Source organism: Lepus europaeus, chromosome 14 (genome assembly GCF_033115175.1).
Source record: "Lepus europaeus isolate LE1 chromosome 14, mLepTim1.pri, whole genome shotgun sequence".
NCBI classification, from domain to species: Eukaryota; Metazoa; Chordata; class Mammalia; order Lagomorpha; family Leporidae; genus Lepus; species Lepus europaeus.
The window spans coordinates 94,202,092-94,226,876 of record NC_084840.1 but is presented as its reverse complement, the minus strand read 5'-3'; the positions used below and the strand labels follow the sequence as shown (position 1 = coordinate 94,226,876).

The 24,785-nt window shown below is 45.9% G+C and overlaps 1 protein-coding gene across 1 annotated transcript in view; it reads left to right on the top strand.

The window, feature by feature from the left end:
* Positions 1-24,785, top strand: part of GPR158 (G protein-coupled receptor 158) — a 344,765-nt gene that overhangs the window by 227,362 nt on the left and 92,618 nt on the right. The gene's annotated exons all lie outside the window — the stretch shown is intronic.

Sequence of the window (24,785 nt, the reverse complement as noted above, 5' to 3'; positions counted from 1 at the left end):
ATAGCATTGTGTTTAAATTGGCCATTTCTTTTATTGTGTGTTGGCAGTATGATATATAGAAAGGGGTTTGCAAAACGTGTATGGAAGTGGTGTTTGGCGGGTGTTTGGTTTAGATCTCCAAGTTCCATGTCAGAATACCTGGGTTCAATTCCCACCTCCAGCTCCCGACTCCAGCTTCCCGCCAGAGTAGGTGATGGTTCACAAAGCCGGGTACCTGCCACTCATGTGCGAGACTTAAAGACTGAGTTCCTTAGCTTTGGCTTGGTCCAGCTGTTGGGCTGTTGCAGGAGTTTGGGGCTGAACCAGCTGGTGGGCAATCAATCCAACACTCTCTTCCCTTCTCGCTTTCAAAAAAGTTCATTAAAGAGAGGCATTCTATTTTTTTCACTTTTATTTAATAAATATAAATTTCCAAAGTACAGTTTATGCATTACAATGGCTTCCCCCCCCCCCATAACTTCCCTCCTACTCACAACCCTCCCCTTTCCCGCTCCCTCTCCCATTCCATTCACATCAAGATTCATTTTCAATTCTCTTTATATTCAGGAGATCAATTTAGTATATATTAAGTAAAGATTTCAACAGTTTGCACCCATACAGAAACACAAAGTGTAAAGTACTGTTTGAGTACTAGTTATAGCATTAATTCACATTGAACAACACATTAAGGACAGAGATCCCACATGGGGAGTAAGTACACAGTGACTCCTGTTGTTGACTTAACAATTTGACACTCTTGTTTATGGCATCAGTGATCACCCTAGGCTCTTGTCATGTCCAAAGATGGACATTATATTTTAATTCCATTTTTCATGAATTTTTGAAGTATGCACACGTGTGCGCACACACACACAAATCCAAGACTTGATTGATATTTAAATGCTTGCACTTTTTATTTGCATGTTCTTAAGCAAGGTACATAACAACTCTTTTTTTTTTTAAGATTTATTTATTTATTTGAAAGTGAAAGTCAGAGTCACACAGAGAGAGAAGGGAAGGCAGAGAGAGAGATCTTCCATCTGCTGGTTCACTCCCCAATTGTCTGCAAAAGTTGGAGCTGCGCTGATCCTAAGCCAGGAACCAGAAGTTTATTGCTGGTCTCCCACGTGAGTGCAGAGGCCAAAGCACTCAGGTCATCTACTGCTTTCCCTGGCCATAGCAGAGAGCTGAATCATAAATGGAGCAGCCAGGACTCGAACTGGCGCTCGTGTGGTATGCTGGCACTGCAGGCCGCAGCTTTACCGGCTGAGCCACAGTGCCGCTCACATAACAGTTCTGAACCTTAGTTTTCTCTTGTAAAATGGAGCTAAGTATACATTTCTTTACATATTCGTGAGGAAGGTTAAATGCTTAAGGGAGGTAGCCTGTGAAAGGCATACTTGTCAGGTAACCTTCATAAATACAAATAAATATTAATGAATTCCTTTTTCTCTCACTCTAACTGAAAAAGAACCACAGCACATCAAGCAGTCAATGCTGGAAAAGTCCAGGTGAATGAGTAGGAAAGCAGGCATCACACAGTAAGCGTTACGTGACTTCCTAGTGGCTTAGACCACACAGTAGGCTTGCTTTGTTCATTTTTGGTTTTTGTGTTGTTTGAAAACCACACTGGTGACACTGCACTAGTGACATTACCAACCAAAGGTAAGCACTGATTGTGCTGGTTCAGTTCACCCAAGTTGTTTGTGTTCAGCAGTTACTATGTGCTAAACACCATTCTAATTTCTGTGTGCTCTCTATGTGTAACCAAACTTGATGTCTCCTCTCAAGACGTGTACAGTTGGGGGAAAAAGATGAATGAGTACAACTATGATATTGTGTAACAAATAACAACAGAGCCCCAGGAGCAGGCCTGGGGAGGCCTGAACAAAGCCTGAGCTCACCTGGGGCAGACAGACCTGAGGCAGGTGCTAGGGGAGGGAGGGGGACTGGGGAGAACAGAGCAGACCTGGGGCAGACAGACCTGAGGCAGGTGCTAGGGGAGGGAGGGGGACTGGGGAGGACAGAGCAGACCTGGGGCAGACAGACCTGAGGCAGGTGCTAGGGGAGGAGGCGGGGAGGACAGAGCAGACCTGGGGCAGACAGACCTGAGGCAGGTGCGAGGGGGGGGGGGGTGCTGGGGAGGACAGAGCAGACCTGGGGCAGACAGACCTGAGGCAGGTGCTAGGGGAGGAGGGGGGACATGAGGACAGAGCAGACCTGGGGCAGACAGACCTGAGGCAGGTGCTAGGGGTGGGAGGGGGGCTGCCTAACCCTCTCTTTTTCCACACCTCTCTTGCTGCTCCATTCTCAGCCTTCTTTGTTGGTTCTTATTCTTTTCTCTTAATTCTTAATACTGGACTGACCCCAGGAATCAGTCCTTGTAGCTTTTCTTCATTAGTCTCTCACTGCGCCTTTGAGTGTGAAGCCAAAAATACCAAATTTTATCTCCAGCCCAGACCTTTCCCCTGTCCCAAATCCCATTCCTCTGCTTGGGTGAGCACACAATTCTCCTTCAGTCGTGTCACCAACCACGGATCCTGCCCTCATCTCAGCCTCCCGGTCTCCCCTGATGGCGCCTCTGTCCTCCTTGCTCAGACCAAAACCCTGGGAGCTATCCTTACATTTCTCCTTTTCTCACATTCACCTGAAAACCTTTGAAAGTACCTGGAGGCCGCCATGCTCACTGCCTCACTCCTGGTCTGAGCCGTGATGTGGCAGCCAGTCAGTTCTGGCCTCTCGTCTTCCATGCTTGCCCTCCACTATCAGCACGTTTTAACACCAGCGTGAGACTGACCTTGGCACTCCAGTCTCCAGACTCTCCGCAGTTTCCCAGTTTCACTCATAGAAAATGCCAGAATGCTTCCCTTCACGTCTGAGGACCAAATGATTGGCTCCTGCCCTCCCCGCTGCTTCATTTCTTATTCCTCTTCCCTCGCTCAGTGTTCAGCGCGAGACTTCTTGATGGATTTGTGTCTCGAGTTACATTTCCTATTCTCCTTTCAACAGAAATGTAGGTAGAACCAGTGCTGTGGGCTGACCGTGTTCCCCAGTGTTCATGGGTCAGACCGCTGTTCCCCAGTGTCTTCCTACCATACGAGGGTGCCACAGAGGGTCCTCCTCAGACACCAGATACTGGGACCTCTGGTCTGCGTTTTCCAGATGGAGAACTGCGAGAGTAGATTTCTGGTCTTTGTTAATCACCAGTCTCAGGGTTTTTGTTACAGCAGCCTAAATGGATTAAGGCAATCTGATTTTATTTTTTCATAAAATCATCTCACTTAAGTTGTCTAAATTGGTGCATAGTTATGCACAATAATTAATAATAGAAGCAGTGTAGTACTGTAAGTGCTGACTGACAGCCATGCTGGTAGTCTTCCTGGATAAACGGTGTGTCACGCATTGGAACACTTAATCTCTCCCACAGAGCTACCAAGCAAGCATTTTACCAAGGTTATAGCGTCCCCTGATGGGGGAGTAAAAGATTTGAAATGTCCTCAGTAATCAGAGGAACCATCTTAATAAACTGAGTATCTTTTATTGCCATTATTTTCATTTTATTTGAGAAAGGGAGAGGGGGGGAGGGAGAGTAGAGAGAGGAGAGAGCTAAACTTACTTGCTGGCTCACTCCTCCCGATGTTTGCAACAGCTAGGACTAGACCAACCTGAAGTCAGGAGCCTGGAGCTCAACCGGGCTACTGCAGGAGTGGCAAGGGCCCAGTCCTTGAGCCATCAGCACTCTTTCCAGGGTGTACATTGACAGGAAACTGGACTGGAGGCCGAGGAACGGGGACATGAAGCAGGCACCATCCCAAGCAGTGACTTAATCGCAGCTTCCATGCCTAGCCCTATTGTTTGTGAACCTGTTATTTCTATTTTTATTTATTTGAGAAGTTCTCTCTCTCTCTCTCTCTCTCTCTCTCTCTCTCTCTCTCTTTCTGTCTGTCTCACACACACACACACACACACAAAGTGATCTTCCGTCCACTGGTTCACTCCCCAAATGCCTGCAACAGTCAGGCCGTGGCCAAGGTTGAAGCCGGGAGCTAGAAACTCAGTCGCCCACAGAATAGCAGGAACCCAATCACTTGAGCTATCACAGACCTGTACTGTGTTCCTGGCTCCTTGCTGCAGCCCTAGCCCAGCCCTGGCTACTGTGGCTATTTAGAGAAGAAACCAGTAGTGGGAGATCGTGTATCTGTCTGTCTCTCTCTCTCTGCCTCTCAAATAAATTTTTTAAAAATTTAAGATAATATGGCAAATAAAATGTTTAAAATGTTATTTGGAAGGGTAATGAGAAGTTTGGTTCATTTTTATGTACTTAGATCATTCATGGTTGTTCAAGTGAAGCGGTTCTGTTAGCGCGCATAGGCCTGTAATACGGTGGAACCCCTCAAATGGAAGGAGGACGTTAGAAGAGTAAATGTCAGACTTCGAAGCATTCGAGACCCCTTTCTTGACTGGCATTCAGTTCTGAGAGGCGTATGATGGGCTGGCTCCTAAGGTGATGCCACCAGAGAGAAAGAGAGGGAAGGGAACGGGCAGCTTAAAGGAAATAGGAAGCAGCAGTTCTCGATCATTCTAAAACGCTTGAGAGGAAGGAGCCAGGGACGGAAGCTTACCAAATTCTCACCGACGGCAACATCAGAATACCCCATCACGTTGGTTTCACTCAAACACAGCTGTCTAGTTCCTCTTTACAGAACTCAAATTATTTTTGTAACTTTTTTTAAACATTTATTTATTTATTTGAAAAGCAGGATCACAGTGAAGGAAAAGGAAATACAGAGAGTGGGGGAATCTTCCATCTGCTGGTTCACTTCCCAAATGGCCAGGACTGTTCCAGGCTGAAGCCAGGAGCTGGGAGCCAGCTCTATCTTGGTCTCCCACATGGGTGGCAAGGGCTGAAACAGCTGCTGTCCTAGGTACATTTTCAGGGAGCAGGATGAAAAGTGAAGTGGTTGGGAGTTGATATAGGACTCTGGCCTTGCAAGTAGAGGCTTAGCCCGCTGTACTACAACACCAGCCTCTTTCTGAAACTTCTTGAGATACTGCACATACAGCTCCCAAGTTTATCCTCTGAACCTTGGTTTTAATTAAGTTAATGTTCTGAAGACAGGATTAAATTATGGAATTAAGATAGGAAGTCGCGTAAGTTACAGCAGGAGAGAGGATGTGAAAACATAGGGATGATTGAGTCTGGAAAGGGGAATTGTTTTAGGTGAGCGATCAGGCTTGGGAACCGCTGGTGCAGCCTTCGCTGCATTGGGTATTTCCATGTGGGTGCATAGGACGTCCCTGACATGGAGAAGCCTACCTTGGTCACCGGACCAGGACTCCGTGGCTTCCTTAGGCTTCACAAAAAAGATGTGTATGTCTTTCAGTTACAGTTCTGCTGTAATGGAGACCAAACCGAATATAGCCCAAAGTATTGACCCCTGGGCGGTAGGAATGTGACCAGTACCTTTCTTGTTTGCTAGGTATCTTTTTGTGTTCCTGGGATGGGCCCTCCCAGAACTGCTCAGGAAGCTTCTGTAGCTGGGGGCCACAGTCCTTTAAGAACATGTGTTTGGATGAAGCAGAACCTCTGTCCAGAGCCGAGGAACTCCAGGGAGGGAGGCTTTGGGGATACTCGCTATTCCGCCGAGTTATGCAACGAGCCTTTCTTCTGTCCCTGGTGCACACTGTTGTTCAGATTTGCAAGAACCAAGGCTATTTTTGCCTTTTCTCAGCACCATTAGAATGCAGCCGATTTCATAACAATGCTTATGCTGGGAAGTCTGAATTAGAGACTATCCTCATTGTGTCGCCGAGGACAAACCCAGATCTGACTAAATTTAGCCGTGTTATAATTGGGCAGCAGAGAGCCGAAGTGTTTAAGATGTTCCCTTGCAGATTCTCAAAAGAGCCTCATGATTTGAAGTCCATACGCTTGTGAACAAATGATTATTCTTCTTCATAATCACTAAAAACTTTTGTCTGGCTTATAAAAGAAGGAAAAAAGGAACTTTAAGAAAAAAAAAAAAAAACAAAGTGTGTGTCTTTCTTGTCAAATTGCATTAAAAGGACATTTTCTAGATTCCCAGAGCATATTATTTGGAATTTCAAGTCCAGAAGATTGCTTTGTCTTGACTGAGCCACTGGGTCCAGTAGATAAGGAATGTGTGTTCCTCTGGCTTTGCTTTTGAACTTGGCCGGCCTGTGTGCCTGTCCGTAAAGGACAGCAGTGGACGTGTAAATAAGACAGGGCAGAAACAGAACTCATCACATCAGGCCCCTTGGGGACCTCCATGTATACATTTCCAACCCAACCCCAAGCCAATCAGGATCAAGGAGTGTCCACAAGCAACCCCCACCCACCCACCCACACACACACACACATTAGGACCGCCCCCAACTCTTGTGTGCACCAGAAATAGCCCAGGACCACTGGCTGGCAGAAATGAGGAACGCCACCATTTTGAGTGTGATGTGCAAAGTAAGCAGCCACACCTTGCAGGACCCTGAGCCTGGAACAAGCCAGAGACCGCCAGAGCATGGCCACGCCTCCTCCACGGGACAAAATCTCCTGTTTAGTTTCCACTGGGGGCCTGGTCCATGGAGCCTGTCACTGCCCAGCTGTCTCCTTCGTGCTGGTGGCCAAGCCCCCAGTAAACCTGGCCTCAGTTAAACACTGGCCTCCTGCCATTGTATTCGCTAGTGAGCCAAAGAGCCCTGGGTCAGCATCCTAAATGCACGCTTGCTCTCAGGCTGTTCCCTTCGTCACCGCCTCCCGTGCACTTCAGATGCGATGACAAAGGGCTAGAAGGATCCTCAGACACAGCTTCGTGTTTATCCAACCTCTTTGCCTTGCAAATGAAAGGAGACAGGCTGAGGGAAGTTGCAGTTCATCCAAGATTCAGCCAGCATTTCTCAGCTAGGTAATGAGACAGCCAAGAATAGACCCCAGTCCCCAAAGCCCTGTTCAGCTGCTCCCGTCTCTCTGTGACAACTCTTTCCATACAGGGGATGAAAGTGACATTCAGATCTCATCAAATGGAGCCAGGGAGGCCCGTGTTCTAACCCTTTGTCAACTGCCTTTCCTTATTTAGTATCCAAGGAAATAAGTCACAGGGGATGAAACAGGGAATCAATTTATAATAGCTCAGGGTTTGACCCTAGGACCTGATGTAAAATTCTTATGTGCCTGGGTGGACCATGTTGTTGAACTCTGAAATTTCTGATATCCAACCACTTCTTAAAAAAATGACAGTTTTATGTTTCGAGACGACTTCAATGGCATAGCACTGACGTCAGCTAATAGATCGGTTTCCTGTGATTCTCCCAAAGCCTAAAACTGAAGCTTGAATGTTTTCTAAAACTTCAGGTGGAAGAAGCCCAGCCAGAGTACTGTGTGATGCAGAAGCAGAAGGAAGACAAGAGTCCTTGGTTCCCTGCACAGAGCTTAAAGGGCAAGAGGTGAAAGAAAGGGGAGATCATGGAGAGGGAGAGGAGGAAGTGGAGCCACAAGGATGTAGCTAAGCAGTCCAGTCACCATTCCACTCCCATCTTGTTTACTTTCCTGCTCAGATTATGCTGGGTACCACAGCCTGCCGCGGCATCCTTGGGATGTGGCTCTGTTACTCTCTGCGCACTCTGCAACTCTAGAGTGAAAGAAGGTTCCATGCTCCTTTTATACTTTCCCTCCAGGTCTCGGACTCCTTCTCTTCTTCCGGGATCCCTGGTTCTTTTGTGAGGAGGAAACATTCGCAGCTAAGTGCTGAGTCCCAGTTTGCTTGCTGTGTAATGACCGTAGGGCAGAGAGTTTGCAAATGTGGAGGGTCCTTGTTTCAAGCCAAGGTAGTTCAAAGAGTAACAGAGGAGATTCTTCACGGACTGCAGGAATGCTGGCTAACATCCGCAGAGCAAAGTATCTTAGAGATGTGCACCCCTCCTGGAGGGAGTTCGCAGAGTATCATACCAAGACCTTTGCTCTCCTCGATAGCCTGTGTGAGAGGACTACAAGGACCAGTTATGGATGTCCCGAAACGCTGTGCAGCTCCTTTGATGCACTTGGTTTGTGCTCCTCTTCTCAACACAGCCCCGAGAGAGACGTCTGCTCACCGACAGGAGTGGGGGTCAACATGTGAGGGTGGGATGGCTGTCCCATATGGGGGTCCACTGTGGAAGTTCCAGCACATTGGTGAAGCCTTGGATCAGCGATTTGTTGAGGATAGCTAATAAAACTCCTTCAGGTGCAGAGACGTAGTTAACCGGCAGAGCCTCAGACTTGCGTTGACATCCGGCTTTAGTTGGTCACTGAAATGCAGCACTGCTCTCATCTTTGTTACAGTAACTACCAGTAAGACTTTGTGCCTCTCGATACCTTGTTGCTTTTATGGAATAGAATAATTACTCATTGTTCAAAAACGAGAACAAAGTTGAAAAGCACAAAGGAAAAAGTAGAAGGTCAACAAGGTCAACCAAAGTCATTAGTGCTCAGAAATAATTGTATGCACTTGAGATACTTTTGTATGTATGAAGCCGTATCTGTGTGTGTGTGTGTGTGTGTGAGACAGATGGTAGACATGGAGATACATATACTCCATGAGATTTTATAAGATATTAGCTGTGAGATAGGGGCTTAGCCTAGTAGGTAAGAGGCCTGTGTCCCGCATCAGAGTAGCTTAATTCCTGGCTCTGGCTCCTGACTTCAGCTTCCTGTCCGTGTGAATCTGGGAGGCAGTGGGAATTGGGTTCCTGCTACCTGGTGCCTGGGAAACCTGGATTGAGCTCCCCATCCTGGCCTTGGCCTTATCCAGGGTCTGTTACAGGCAATTGAGGAGTGAGCAAGCACATGAGAGCCTTCTTTTTGCCAGCCTGATTCTCTCGGTCTCCATACTTCTCAAATAAATAAATAACTTTTTAAAGAATAATAATTGAGGGGCCGGCGCTATGGTGTAGCTGGTAAAGCTGCTGCCCACAGTGCCGGCCTCCCAAATGGGTGCCGTTTGGAGTCCTGGCTGCTCCACTTCTGATCCAGCTCTCTGCTATGGCCTGAGAAAGCAGTGGAAGATGGCCCAAGTGCTTAGGCCCCTGGTTCCTGGCTTCGGATTGATGCAACTCTGGCTGTTGCAGCCATCTGGGGAGTGAACCAGCAGATGGAAGACCTCTCTCTTTCTCTGCGTCTGCCTCTCTGTAGCTCTGCCTTTCAAATAAATAAATAAATAAATAGATCTTTAAAAAAAGATCATTTACTTCTCTTAAAAAAAGAATACTGGCCGGCGCCATGGCTCAACAGGCTAATCCTCTGCCTAGTGGCACCGGCACACCGGGTTCTAGTCCTGGTCGGGGTGCCGGATTCTGTCCCGGTTGCCCTTCTTCCAGGCCAGCTCTCTGCTGTGGCCCGGGAAGGCAGTGGAGGATGGCCCAAGTGCTTGGGCCCTGCACCCCATGGAGACCAGGAAAAGCATCTGGCTCCTGGCTTCAGATCAGCGCGGTGCGCTGGCTGCGGCGGCCATTGGAGGGTGAACCAACGGCAATGGAAGACCTTTCTCTCTGTCTCTCTCTCTCTCACTGTCCACTCTGCCTGTCAAAAAAAAAAAAAAAAACACTAATTATAATCTTCATTAATAAACTGAAATGAAAGTGGAGATATTGCTGATTTTTAGATAAAAGTGTCTTCACAACAAACATTATGAGTGCTAAAAGACTTTTCATTAAGATAGAGTATATAAAAATGTTTAAAAGGTGACATTCCTTATTTTTTGAGTTGGCTGTCTCCCATTTTTTACCTTTAGACTGTTACACTTGACTTCGACTAGGAAACTGAACTCAAATACAGTTAGTTCTTTTTGTCCTTTATTCCTATCTGTTGCTGAATAATCCCAGCTCTTAAGATAGCCTGATTTCTCCCTCCTATGGATGACTTGAGATTTCTTCCCAGATACCAATGAGTCATTCTTGCATTTAAGGAAAATAGGAATTACCTTCGGATTTGTCATTTTGTATATTGATGCTTCCCTTATATGTACGTATTTAAGTCCTCCTTTTTTTTTTTTTTTAAGATCTCTTTTATTTACAGAATTTAACGACATTGTATCTTTATAGGGCAAGCATTTGGCCGGTGGGTTGAGATGCTTGTTAAGATGCCCATGTCCTACGTAGGAGTACCTGGGTTAGATCGCTGGCTCTGGTTTCTAGTTCCATGTTTCTGCTAATGCAGTTCCTGTCACTCACTTGGGAGACCTGGCTTTGGCTCCATTGCAATCCAAGCTATTTTATGTATTGGGGGAGTAAACCAAACCAGTACTGTCTGTGTCTGAATCTCTGTCTCTTTGCCTCTCAAATAAACAAATTAATTACAATTTTAATTTTCTTGCTCTATTTTCCTTCAGTACCATACATTATTTTTCTGTTAGACTTTCTTTCCCTTATATAGCTACAATCTGTGTATTCAGTTGTATATCTTGCCCTTTCCTATGTTGTTTTTTGTGTTTCCTTCAAGTCTTTATTCCATGACCTTTATAATATTTCAGTTATATTTATTCTGCTTGAGTTGATTCTAATATTTCTGTAACCACTCTAAAGGTTTTGTTTTATTTTTCGTTTTCATTTTTGTTTTGCCCTCTCTCTGTCTCTCTGATTTCTTGGAGCAATTTTGTCTCTCTTCTTGTCATTGTCGACTCTTTCATTATTTCTAGTGTTTTCTTTGGAATCCTTGGCCACAAAGAGCATGCTTTCTATAATTTCTTTGAGGCACTGAGAGTGAGTCTTTTTCCCTTTTCCTGGGTGATGTCCCTTTAATGTTTGCCTCCTACCTGTCCCCTACTTTGTAAACAAAGAGCTTCTGTTGGTTCTTTTTGGTTTTTATTCATTTCTTACTGTATTATTTTTTATTGTGGCAAAATATACATCACAAAAATTACCCCTTTAACGTTTTTTAAATGTATAATTCAGTGGCTTTAAGTCCACTTAACAGTGTTGTACAGCCATCACCACGACTTCCAGGACATTGTCATCATTGTGGACGGAAACCCTGCATGCATTCCAGTCATTCCCCACTGCTTCCTGCCCCAACCCCCAGTGACCTCTCTTTCTTTCCGCTCCATGAACTTGCCAGTTACAGGTCCCTCACTTGTGTAGAATCATAGGCATTTGTTCTTTTGGCCCTGGTGTAAAGCCTTCAGCATGATGTTTTCAGTACGCATCCGTGCTGTGGTATGTCTTGTTACATATACAGTCATGGGTCACCTCGTGACAAGGATGGGTTTTGAGAGATGCATCCATCGTTAGGTGATTCCATCCTCGTGCGGACATGATAGAGTGCTCCTCCACAAACTCAGACAGCTGTGACGTCGCTGGGAGATGTTACCTTAGAGACCTCCATGTATGTGTGACCTGTCGCTGACCTAAGCATTGTTACACAGTTTGGAAGATGTGCCATATTTCCTTCACTGTTCACTTACCAATGGGCAGTTGGAGTGTTTCAGCTCTCGGCCGTTGTGAATAGTGCTGCGTTTTATTTCTGCCCATACCTAGGGTGTCATGAGCCTCAGCCAGGCCTCGGTGTGGCTCTGGAGTTTGGTCATATATGTTCCCAGTGCACCTCTCAGAGGACTGCCCAGGGCTTAAGTGCCTGGCCTGTTAGCATGTTCTGGAATACACCTTACACCTTTGCAGCTCTTGACCAACCTGTGATTGAGAGAAAATTCAGGATCAGGGGGGCCAATCAGGAGAGACATGAAGGGGCAACCCAACAGAAGCACATGTAATGCCCAGAGGTTTCTCTCTAGTAGGTTTTTAAGAGGAGAGGGGTACCAGTGAGGGCCAGAGGGATGGTTTCAGGGACAATGAACTCAGCCAGCATGCATGGAGCTGAAGAGAGGTGCACCTGTGGGATGCGGCCTTTATTGGTGACCAGATGTTCCCCAAGCAGCTTTTCCAGTGGGAATTCTGCTTGGTGGGCTTGGAACAGGTAAGCATTTGGTTCACAGGATCATGTGACTGAGAGTGGTCATGTGGGGTGTGGTGACCTGAGGGGTGAGTCAAGTAGGTGGTGTCCACCTATTGTATAGTGGTCACCAGGAGGCTGCCGTATAAGGCAGATGTCTAGATTGATCACATTGAGAAGCTGGGGGCTGGTGGAGAGCTAGGAGCTGTCCAGGTGACTGTGTCCTGCTTCTGATATAAGAAAATTAAACCCATAATCAAAATGTGTGTTGAGGCAACATAAAATCCTAGGAGTAATAAACACACTGGTATGCAGGAATCTGTTTGGGTCCCTGGTTCCAATTATTTGGGGGCATACATCTATGTGTGAACTGCTGGGTCAACAGTGATTCTGTCTTAAGCTTTTTAAGAAACGTGGACTATTTCCATGGTGGCCACGCCACTTTGCGTTCCCACCAGCAGTGCAGGGTGTTCGCATGTCTCCACAACTTCGCCACTACGTGGTGTTCTCCTTTGCCCGTGTGTGGAGATCCTCATGGGCGACACGGTGTCTCTCTCTGCTTTTGATTTCCTGTTTTTGATTTCGAATGAGGCAGGTGTAGAAGAATCACATGGAGAGTCGTGGGAGGAAGTAGTCGAGGCAGGCCACCCCTCGCATGGTGTTCACATCAGAGGAGCCCCCGATCCCGAGGTTGTAGTGCAATCTGGTGCCCTCCGTACCTCCTCCACCACACCTGAGCTCCGGCTGTCTTCCTCGGCCAGAGTAGCACTCAGGTCCAGCAACAAAGATGATGGCGCTGGATTACTGTGGTCTTTTTTTTTTTTTTTTTTTTTTTTTTTTTGCTTTTTCCCATGCTGCGGATTGAACGGCATTTGGTGGTTTGTGGTGAGCAGCTCACTGTTCCAGACCGCGCTGCTGCGCTCTGCAGTGGGCAGGCACCGGTCTCAGTGGCTGCTTTGACTGTGGAGGAACCGGAACTCCGGTCTTGGGGCTCAGTTGCCTTGGTGATCTCATCCGTTCTCGCAGTATGCCAGCGGCACTCACGTGGATAGCCACAGCCCAACACTCCTTCTTGAATTCCAGATCAGTTGATGAAGCTACTTCTTCAGAATCTCGACTTGGCAGGCCTAACCCATCCCAAACTGCACTCCTGAGCCCACCACCACCACCAAACTCTACCAGCAGATTGCCAACTTCAGTTGGCAGCAATTCCAGTATTCTCTTACTCGGGTCAAAAACCTTCGAATCATCTTGGCTTTCCTATGTCTCTCACATCTCAGACGCAGTTACTTAGGACATTCTGATGATTCTACCTTCAAGACATACTCAGAAGTGAGTATTAGCCAGGGGTTATGATGCCTGCATCGCATGTTGGAGTAACTGGGATGGAGTCCCAGCGCTGGCCTCTGACTCCAGCTTCCTTCCTGTCACTGCAGACCCGGGGAAGCAATAGTAGTGGTTCAAGTAATTCAGTTCCTGCCACCCACGTGGCAGGCCTGGATTGCATTCCTGACTCCTGGCTGCAGCCCCAGCCACTGTAGGCATTTGGGGACTGAGCCAACTGATGGGGGCTTGCTGTCTTTTTAAGATCAATCAATAAAAATAATATAAAACATCACATTCAGAACCCATCCATTTCATGTCACTTCCACTGTTAAACCCTTGTAGGATTTTGTTCATGGCAGCCCTAGCAGACTAAGACTGGGGTCCTATAAATAGGATTCACTGAAGTATAGGCATATGCAGGTGCTGTCCTCTCAGCTGTGACTGGCTTTTCTCACCACACCTTTCTCTCTGTAATGAACCCTGCCATTCACCAAGCTTGCAGAGACGTGGAGGAGCCCGGTCCACTTCACAGAGCTGGGGTTGGAGTCTGGACGTGACCTCCGTGGCAGCACCCACAGCAGCGCCATTGTTCCCTGTGAGGGCGTTGTGAAGAGGTTCAGTTGCCTACGTGACATTCTTGCAAAACAGGTGCACGCGTTAGACACCAAGAGGCAGCCTCTCAGCGGATTCTGTAAACATCTCATGGATGCTGTCAAGTGAAAGATGCACTAAGAAAGGAGGAGGTCGAGGAGCGTTGCTCCTGTGTGGGGAGTCAGTGTGAATGTTCGCATGTTAGTGGCTCTGAGCCACGGTAAAAGATCCCAGCATGTCCCCATCTTGCTTGATTGCCTTGTGTCCTTTTCCATATGTCACTTACCAAAATATTTATAATTAACAGTGTGACCCCATAATGTTTGCCATAAAAATATATACTAAAATACCATTGCAAAGGTTTTATCTGTTGTATTGAGTAAAATCGTGTGTGTGTGTGTGTATGTGTGTGTAACAGGAGCACTGTAAGAAAGTAGAACAAAACAAGAGGATGACCAACACGAAGGTTAGGATGTTGCTTTCGACTGACAGGAAGGGAAGAGAATGGATCAAAGAGGGCATAAAAAGGGAATTTTTAGCTAATAGTAACTTTTTCCTAAGCTGACTGGTAGATAAATGGATATGTGTTGAATTTGAATGAATGTATTTCCCTCTCCAACGATCTACTGAAGTGTGAGAAGCTCTGGTGGTGAGAGGTCTAGAAGATGAAGAGGACCCAGCAAAGGGGGTGGGGAATGAGCTGGGAGGGAAGTGAGGAGAGGACCCATTGAAACCATGTGTCGCACGTCAGGAGGGGTGCTCCGAGCCTTTGGGTGTCGTGGACTAGGTGATAGAGTGGGCGCTGTCCTTGTGTTTGGAGGTGTTGAGGTGCTCCTGGAAACAGCAGCTGTGGGGCAGTGACAGTGACGAGAGCCTTGCTCTGGGTCCATCGAGGGCCAGAGGACGTGGATTGGAGACCGCAGATGGAAGCTCGTCTTTCTAGAAGTTCTGCAGGAACTGGGGTGCTGGAGGAGTTATAGATCAAGTAAGCTTATTTTAAGAATGAGAGAAATGACGGGTTCCTTGTGGGACTACCGAATGACCCCATGGAGAAAGATAGTGATGACGCAGTGGAGAAATGGATATTTTGTCATTAGGGAAGTCCCGGACATAGACAAAATGGGGCAAAGACAGTGCGTTCATTCACTAAATGAGGCATGAAACTCGTGCCAAGGCTGCTGTTCATAGATAGCAGCTGAAACCTGGAGTCGGGCAGAAATCAGAGCTGAGAAAAGTTTCTGAGAAAGTGTCATGTGGGGCTGCTTCTCCTTCTTCCTACTGTCGGGGGCTTCGTATTAGAGTGAGGCAGGATCTCAGTGCAGTTGAGCTGGGGAGTCCTGCACTCCCCACACAGCACTCTGAGTATCCGTGGTGACCCTCAGCCTTTGTGATCACAGTTCCAAGGCACACGGGGTCCTGGACCCTTGTTTCTCCCCTAGCTCTTCTACACTCTAGAGCAAGTGAGCTGGAAGAGACTGGTCATTCCAGGCAGTGGCACTGCCCATCGAGTCCTGCTCACGACCATTCATGTGTGCAGCCGGGTCCTCCCCAGGAGCTGTCGTCCCACCATTCAGTTTCTGCTCTCATAAAACAGATTGAACATCGGACAGTTACTTGGTCATTCTGATCTGTGTGGACAGTCAGGACAGGTCTTCCTGACTACGCTGATCTGTGATGTGAGCTTAGATGGAATTATAATAAAAAAATATTATAGGGGCTGGTGTCTTGGCACAGTGTGCTAAGCTGACACTGGCATCCTATATAGGAGCTTCAATCCTAGTCCTGACTGTGCCACCAATAGCCATTTGGAGAATGAACCAGTGGGTGGAAGATCTGTCTCTCTCTCCCTCTCTCTTTTTTCTCTCTTCCACCCCATACCCCCCAAATCCCTGCCTTTGAAATAAGTAAGTCTTTTAAAAATATATTAGAAACAATGGTCAGCGCTGTTGCTTGGTGGGTAAAGCCACCACCTGCAGTGCTGGCATCCCATATGGGCTCCGCTTCAAGTACCAGTTGCTCCACTTCCAATCCAGCTGTCTGCTATGGCCTGGGAAAGCAGCAGACAATGACCCAAGTCCTTGGGCCCCTGCACCCATGTGGGAGACCCAGAAGAGGCTCCTGGCTTCTGTCTCCTGGCTTCTAATCAGCCCAGCTCTGGCAGTTGCAGCCATTTGGGAAGTGAACCAGTGGATGGGAAATCTCCCTCCCTCTCTCTCTCTCTCCCTCTCCCTCTCCCTCTCCCCCCCCCCCCGCCTCTTTGTAACTCTGCCTTTCAAATAAATAAATAAATCTTTAAAAATACTATAAACATGGATTGTACACTTAATAACCAAAGCTTTGGGCAGCTATTAATAATACTGCATAGTGTTAGAATTTTTTCTTCTCTTTGTCAACCTTTTGACATTTTGTTTTATCTCCTGGTCCTACTCTGTTTAAATAGAAAATTGAAAGTAGAAGTTGAATGCTGGAAGTTGGCAGAGCACGCTATTTTTGGGTGATGTTTAAATGGCATCACTTCACCCTGGAAGTCTTGGCTTTGAGGAAGTAGAACATTTATCTTTAGGTGTTTTCTCAGTTCTTCCTTAAGGAAAGAGAACCTTATTTCTGCTCCTTTGATTCCGTTCTAGAAAAAGTCTCATGGTGATGTCCTAAAAACATTTAGAAAGGGGGCCAGCATCCAGAGACCTGAGCTTCCACAGGGAAGAGGAAGAAGAAAAGGGGAGGAGAAAGGAAATGCTCTGTTTACAGCGTTAGAAATTTAGGGGGACGGTATGGGTATTACAGAACAACTTCGTGTTCGAACTTTTCGTTTCCCACCTCCTATTAACTATGTACCATTTGGGTTTTTTTGGTCGGTTCCTGTGTTTCTGTCACTGTTGGAAACAGCAACACAGGAGATCAACTTAACAATCACGAGAGCTGGCATTTATTGGGTTATGCTCCATCCGATAACCTGGTGTTTTTTATGTGTTAGCCAATGTCGTATGCGTCTTGGCGACCACCAGTGTGTTCAGCACAGTGTATGGCGTATATTAAGAATCCAATCAATGTGTTTCCTGCAAATAAGAAATTCGGTGTGCCAACAGCGCAGGGCTTTGCCCTGATAAAATGCTTGCTGCCTTATATTCCGGCTCTGACAGAGCCCTGTGAGCAAGAGGCCTGTCTCATGTCACTCAGGAGCGTCTGGAGATGCGTGGTTAAGAGGTGGTGAAGCAGCCGTTTCCTGAACACTTACCACTGTGGCTGGTGAACACCTGAGGGCCACTAGTGCAGAGGCTGCAAGCATGCGCTGTGGAGCCTGCCTGTAAAAGCCACTTGCAAGCAGCGCGACCTCGGGTGAGAGGAGGCTGGACCTCTGTGAACCTCCGCTTCCCCCTCGACACAGTGCGCATAAGAAAAGCATCGTGCACACACGTTCTTGGAATACTGTCCAACACGTACTGCGGGCGCAGCGGGGTTAGGTTAGTCCTTGAAGGAGCGTATCTGAGAGGAAAGATTCTCCAGCTGTAGCAGGGACCAAGACCACATTGGCCTTGGACTTGTTAAGTAATAAACCGCCGGGCCTCCTCTCTGGATTTCTGATGGAGTCAGCCCAGGGCAAAGTGGGAGAATTTGCATTTCTAGTAAATTCGAAGGGATGCAGCTACTGCTGGTCCCCGGTCCTTGAGCCGACCTGAGAACCATTGACCAGGCATAGTGTGGTGCAGAGCACATGCGAAGGGGTCTTTGTCACTGTTTGTGTTGTTTACCCCAGTCTGTCACAAGCCAGGATTTTTTGGTAAAATACAATAAATATGAATTAACAGGAAATGGAACTGAAAAAAGTAGATAAATGAAGATTCTTCTATTCTTTGAGTCTTTTTTTTTTTTTTTTTTGATAGGCAGAGTGGACAGTGAGAGAGACAGAGAGAAAGGTCTTCCTTTTGCCGTTGGCTCACCCTCCAATGGCCGCTGCAGCCAGCGCACCATGCTGATCCAAAGCCAGGCGCCAGGTGCTTCTCCTGGTCTCCCATGGGGTGCAGGGCCCAAGGACTTGGGCCATCCCCCACTGCACTCCCGGGCCACAGCAGAGAGCTGGCCTGGAAGAGGAGCAACCGGGACAAACCGGGACTAGAACCCGGTGTGCCGGCGCCACAGGCTGAGGATTAGCCTATTGAGCCGTGGCGCTGGCCTATTCTTTGAGTCTTCCAACTGTTTTGTTTCCAGAAAATGGAAATTTCCCGTTCAGGCCTTGGACGGGGAGGGAACTCACACACGGCAGTTACTGCGCATGTGCGTTTGTTCTGTGCTGGGCAGGCCCCATCTGGCATTCAGCAGCCCTTTCTGAAGCACCTGCTAACTGGGGATGAAGTTGGAACATAGCTGCAGGTTCCTGGGACTAAGATTCGGTTATCTTTGGGAGCTATTACCCTGCCTCCCACACCAGGCCTCAACACTTTGAACCCAGCCTCCCAGTCTGGTGATCCCGATCCAATCAGAGTCACCACCAATCTCCGAGACATTCTCGTATCCAAAGCCTCGTTCCCCAGGTAATCGGCCTACAAGACAAAAACCCCCACCTGTTGGACAGTGCCCAGCCCCACGAATGCGCCTCTGAGAAATTTGCTGCACAGGGATGAACTTATTTTTCCTTGATTAGTTGCTGAACATCTCTTAAAAATAAGGACATAAAACGACCACTTTCCTCTTTGGCTGTCATGCCACGCCCCTGTCTGTTGGTCGTCTGTTGGAAACACAGTGGCTTCCTCATGAGGAATGTGTCCGGGTATTCTAAGTTTCCAGTCCACCTGACCCCTCTCTATTCATAAAACTGTCTGTAAGGTAAGGAAGTCCCCTCCTTGCTCTCTGAGTTCCCACTGTGAAATAAATAAACTGACCTAAAATATAAATCCAAAGAGAGTGTGTATAAATAGGAGTATTTAAAATCTCAAAAGGTAGGTAATAAACAGAATTACTAGATGGGAGTGTATATTAGGATCAGATTAATATTTTAGGATTGGCCCCAAGGCCCAAGGAATGTAAGAATAGAAGGTTGAAAAGCTGAACCTTCTTTGTCCCACAGAAAGATGTATGGGAGTGAAGAGGTCAAGGTTAAATTTTTTTTTGACAGGCAGAGTTAGTGAGAAAGAGAGACAGGTGCTTCTCCTGGTCTCCCATGGGGTGCAGGGCCCAAGCACTTGGGCCATCCTCCACTGCACTCCTGGGCCACAGCAGAGAGCTGGACTGGAAGAAGAGCAACCAGGACAGAATCCGGCGCCCCAACAGGGACTAGAACCCGGGGTGCCGGCGCCGCAGGCGGAGGATTAGCCTAGTGAGCCAGGGCGCCGGCCAGTTAAATGGTGTTTAACAGTGACATTGATTCTGGGGACATACATTCCCTCCAACTGCTACGTCTTGGTCCAAGGAAGAGGCAGGAAGAAAGAGGAAAAGAGGGAGGGGAAACTGCTTCTTCCCCATTTAACCTCATGTGTCAGGATTTGACCACGAGTCGCCCTTAGCATGTAGAGCCCACAGAAGTCACATATGTAGGACTTGTGTGTCCACCTGGAAACCTGGGGTCATTTCAAAGCGGAGCAGGGGAGTCTGTGCGTTGTGAGACTGGTGTGTCAGCCACACCTGTGTTTCTTGTCTTCCAGCGGCTCGTTTGTGTTTTCTTCACTTCTACAATGCATATGTGTTGTCCTTTTAAAAAGAAAAAAAAGACGAAGCAACCCCCCCTCTGACTTTGGCTGGCCATTACTTTTGACAACTGGTTGTGCAGACTTTGCTCTGTGGGAAACCGCCTGTCTTTATTAATCATGATTGCTGTATAGGTCTTCCCTCTTCTTGTTTCTTTCACTTGCTTGCAACAAAAGGTAATTATGTAATAGATGTGATTCAGACTTGAAAGAAAGAAAGTGCTTATTTAATCTGTGAGGCTATTAGGTAACTACTAAAGAGCAACTCAAATAGCATGGATTTTCTAATATGGGTTTTTTTTTGTTTTTTGTTTTTTGTTTTTTGTTTTTTTTGGTGACAGCTAATGATTCCTTCTAAGGTGCGTGAATTTCAGTGGCTTCTAAGCTCTTGAAAGTTATCTTCAGGTACAGCGTAGGCACCTAAGCATAGCGCACTAAGAACCGCACCTTTCCCCCGGCTCCATTGCCATTGCCACTGTGTTAAGTTTTGCTTTGTTTATAATGAAAGACAATATTTCTGTAAATTGTGACCTTGGAGTGTATCACAAAATGTTGAGAATTTCTTTGATGTCAGGGGAACAAAGAAACTAATACTTTAGTTGTTCTGGAAATCTTGGAAAAAACATGGAATCAGAATTTTTTTCCCAAATGATTTTTCTAAAGTGGAAGAATGTAACACCTACTAAAATTTTCATCCATCTAGAAATTAGAGCTTTCTGAAATAGGAGAAGCTGGTTAAAAAAAAAAAAAAAAAAAAAAAAAAAAAGGAACTTCGCCTTTAAAGCTGTGGGAATTTTATCTGGACTGGGACTGGAACTGACTTTTGGCAAGTAGTGAGTGCTTCTTACCATACATGAGGGAACTTCAAAAAGTTCATGGAAAATTCACTTTATTTTTTAATTCCATTTTTGCATAAACTTTTTGAAGTTTGTTCAGTTTTGGCCTCTACGTCTATCTAAGTTCGGTACCTCTAATTTTTCTTCGATCTGTTGAGTAGATGGTGGGCTCCATATTTTATAGGATGCTGGCATCATTTTAAAAGTTTTCATAAGGCCTGTATTCTGAGAAATCTCTTTCAAGATGTGTTCTGAGATACACAGTTGTTCACTCTGTGAGGTAATAAGTTTACAAAGTTTTTGAGGCCGGTGCCGTGGCTCACTTGGTTAACCCTTTGCCTGAGGCACCAGCATCCCATATGGGCGCTGGGTTCTAGTCCCGGCTGCTCCTCTTCCAGGCCAGCTCTCTGCTGTGGCCCGGGAAGGCACTGGAGGATGGCCCAAGTGCTTGGGCCCTGCACCCCATGGGAGACCAGGAGGAAGCACCTGGCTCCTGGCTTCAGATCAGCACAGCGCGCCGGCCATAGCGGCCATTTAGGGGGTGAACCAACGGAAGGAAGACCTTTCTCTCTGTCTCTCTCTCTCACTGTCTAACTCTAAAAATAAAAAAAATAAAAATAAAAATAAAAAATAAAAAAAACAGCAGGATGCCTCAGCAGTTTAGCTTCTCCTAATCCTTCAAGTCTCATAGCAAACCTCCTGTTGCCAGGGGAGACTTCCTTAACCTGCTGCTCTCCCTTACATGTTTCTTGTCTTTCTACACCTGTCCCCACTTCATATCTATATGGAATCCTGAACTATGCACAAGGTGATGTAACAACCTGTGGGGAAAGGAAGAATTTTTCAAGTAATGCTAGTAAGGCAAGTACTTGCATATGTAAAAACTAAAACCAGATCCCCACCTCACACCACACACACAGAGAAATTACAAGTAAATTAGAAATATAAATATGAGAAACAAAGACTTAAACTGTTACAGAAAAAATATAGAAGACTATCTTTGTGACCTTGAAAAGATTTCTTAACTAGTACACAAAAAGAAAAAAAAAAGTAAAAAAGCAGATTTTTATTAGCAAAATTCAAACTTATGAGTGAATACATATAGACAAGGTAAGTCTTTCAGAAGAAACCTTAAACACATAGAGAGACGTGCAACATCAGGCACAATTATGGAAACACAGGTTTAACTGGAGAGATGGTTTCACATCTACCAGCAGTGGAGAGAGGTGGAAACCTAACCCCTGTACTGGAGCTCTCATTGGTGTTTGTAGGCAGAGCCATTCTGAAATACAAGTTGTCAGGATTTATATCCACTAATAATATATAGAAACACATTCTTATATAGTCATGCCTAAAATCCACTGAACACAAACCAGCAGTAAAACCTCTATACACATAGTTTCGAGAATGGCACTCGTTTTTAAGTAGGGATATTTAAGGGTGTTCATAGTGAAAACTTGTGAGAGAGGTCCTAAATATCTACCAATAAGGAGAATAAATGTGTCCATTTTAGGACTTTTGGACACCAAATAAAAGCATAAAGAATCAAACTTTGTGAAGTTCAAGATAGACTTTCCAAATGGTTATTTGAGTACATGATAGATGGTGTGTCTGTGTGTGTGCCCCAAATTTTCAAGACTCAGTTTTAAGTGGCTTTGCTACACGATAGCAGAGACTGTTACCACTCACCAAATACTGAGATTCTTTACGTTTCCCAGCCTCCCTTGCAGGATACATTTCTCAAAGTTGAGATAAATTATCATTTATTGCTCATCCCTAAAAGAACTCTGAATCATTCTCTGACTTTTAAATGTAATTTTAAGTACTTTAATTTTTATTTTTAGAAAAATTAGAAATTGAAGATAAGAATAATAAAAATTACCCATCATTCTGTTAAGCAGGAATTACTATTATTGGCAACTTAGTAATTATCTTATTTTTGGAAATGAGGTTTTCCAAGCAGTGTCTAAACCGTGTGCCAAACACCTACCCCGGAATATTCTATTTAATAGCATTTAGCTTATCATTATGTGGATGGACCACAAATGCATTTGACATACTGATCGTTAGATATTTATGTGGTTTCCTGCGTTTGTTGTCATAGTAATGTTATGAGAACGTCCTTCAATCAGTAACACTATTGAGGCAGACAGCACAGTGGCAGGTCTCCTCTCAGCGAGGATCCCTCTGCCTTCTTCTGGGGCTGTGTTCTTTCCTCCTGCCATGCGCTGTGCCGCACCTTTCCCCCGAGTGTGATGTAAGTCACCGGAGTCCCCACAAGCTGAGAGTAAACAGCGCCTGGAAAGGAAACAGGTACTTGACTGTTTGGACCCTAGGATGATTCTGTATGCTGTGACCCGAAGCCCGGCAGCTGTTGGTGTTACCTGCAGTTACACTGCATGGCTCCTTCATACTCCCCAGGAAGCCTGGCCCCATCCAGGAGAGTACTGACACAGTAAACCAGGACGTCTCCCACGAAAGCATCAGAGTGGAGATGCCTGTTTTAATGCCTTGTAGCCAGTGATAGGTCAGCCTATGCAATCCAGAAAAGTTAACTTCTTTTATGTTTATACTAAGGATAACCTGTTATTTAATAGATCTATATTACCACTCTGTAGATAAGAAACTTATTTTCCTAAAATTTCCTTCACGTTTTCCGTAATGTGTGAAGATGATTTCTTGAGTTTGAGTCAAGTTTGGCATTGTACAAATAGGCGCATCAACAATGACCAACCTGCATTTAGACTTACAGCTTGAGAGAAAAGTGTGTTTCCTAGTAGGCGTCCTAGTAGGTGTTCGCTGTTGAGTCCTGTGCTCCTTTGTCCGATTTTGAGAGGCCCCTCGCGTGGAGCCTCTGTCCACGCAGTTGCAGCCGAAGCCCTGGGTTCTGCCTCCCCCTCCCTGGTCCCACTCGGGCATTGCTCTCCCCACGTGTCTCCCTTTTCCGTAACCTGTGGGAGCCACTCAGCTAAGCCCCTGCTGTCCGTTGTACATCTCAGAAGATGGCCTGTTCTCTGAACTCGCACAAGGAGAGCTGAGCGAGGCCCTTTTCAAAGACCACGGTTTGTCTTTATTCCTTTCTGGCCTCTCTGTGGAGGAGCTGGTGGCAGCTGGCCCATTGCTGACTCAGGGATCTCTGGACTTGCTGGGGGGAGGAACACAGAGAGGTGCACAGCGCTGTCCTGGATGTCTGAGGCAGGCAGGTTTCTCCGTGCGCTCTGCTGGCAGATTTTCAGTGTCTGCACCGAGAAATTTTTCCAAGTTTTAGACCAGTAGATGAAATGGCTATGAGCAAACTTGCCACTTGGATCTCAAAGCTCTGGAATTGTGTGTGTTCTGACACTTTAGTCTGATCTAAGTTCTTTAAAGACAATTATAATGCAGATGAACTTCCTTCTTTATTTAGAAACAAAAGGCATACAATGATTTTGTAGTTATTTGCTTGTTGTGCTAAAGGTTGTCCTGCCTGTGATTGATTCTAAGTGTTTGTCTATAGGATTTAAACCATTTAAAATATGTAATGCAAAGCACGCATCATTAATTTCCACAATACTCTAGAGATAAACTGATCCATAATTTAATCACAAGTGTGACACATGGCAGAAGAGGGTTGACTTCTGTGTTGGAGGAGAGTAGTCCAGGCACTAATTATTTTAAAGATGTTTATTTATTTATTTGAGACATAGAGTTATAGACAGAGGGGAAGATGGAGAGAAAGGTCTTCATCCACTGGTTTACACCCTAGATGGTCGCAGCAGCCAGAGCTGAACTGATCCAAAATCAGGAGCCAAGGGTCTCCTCTGGGTCTCCCATGCGGGTGCAGGGGCCCAAGCACTTGGGCCATCTTCCACTGCTTTACCAGGCCACAACAGCAGAGAGCTGGATTGGAAGTGGAGCAGCCAGGACTTGAACCGGCACCCATATGGGATGCCGGCGCCCATTAAGGTGGAGGCTTAGCCCATTACGCCACAGTGCTGGCTCTTGGCACTAATTTGGGTGTTCAGAAGCTCATGGAAAATTCGTGATATGAGAAACTCATGCATGCATTTTAATTTTTTTTTGCTCCAATGTAAATTTATATTTTAGCTTCCTTATTTCCATGAACTTCTTGAGGTACCTTCATATAATGCTGTTGTTAAATGATACTGTTGTATCACATGAATCAACATGCAAAGAGAACTCTGCCTACATCTGCTATGAATTAACGTTCGTTCAAATGCTTGTTCAGTAATAACAGTGACTTTCAGTGCCCATGCTTCATTTATGGATTTATTAAATGCAAAGATATAAAACTCTGTGAAGAAAAAGATGAAGATTACATTGAGACACCTGTTATTAGCATGATCTTCCATTTTTTGGTATGCTACTTTTGTCTGAGTATTGTGTTTTTATTTTACCTTTTCCCATTTACCTGGATCAGTTAATATCACCAACATTATAATT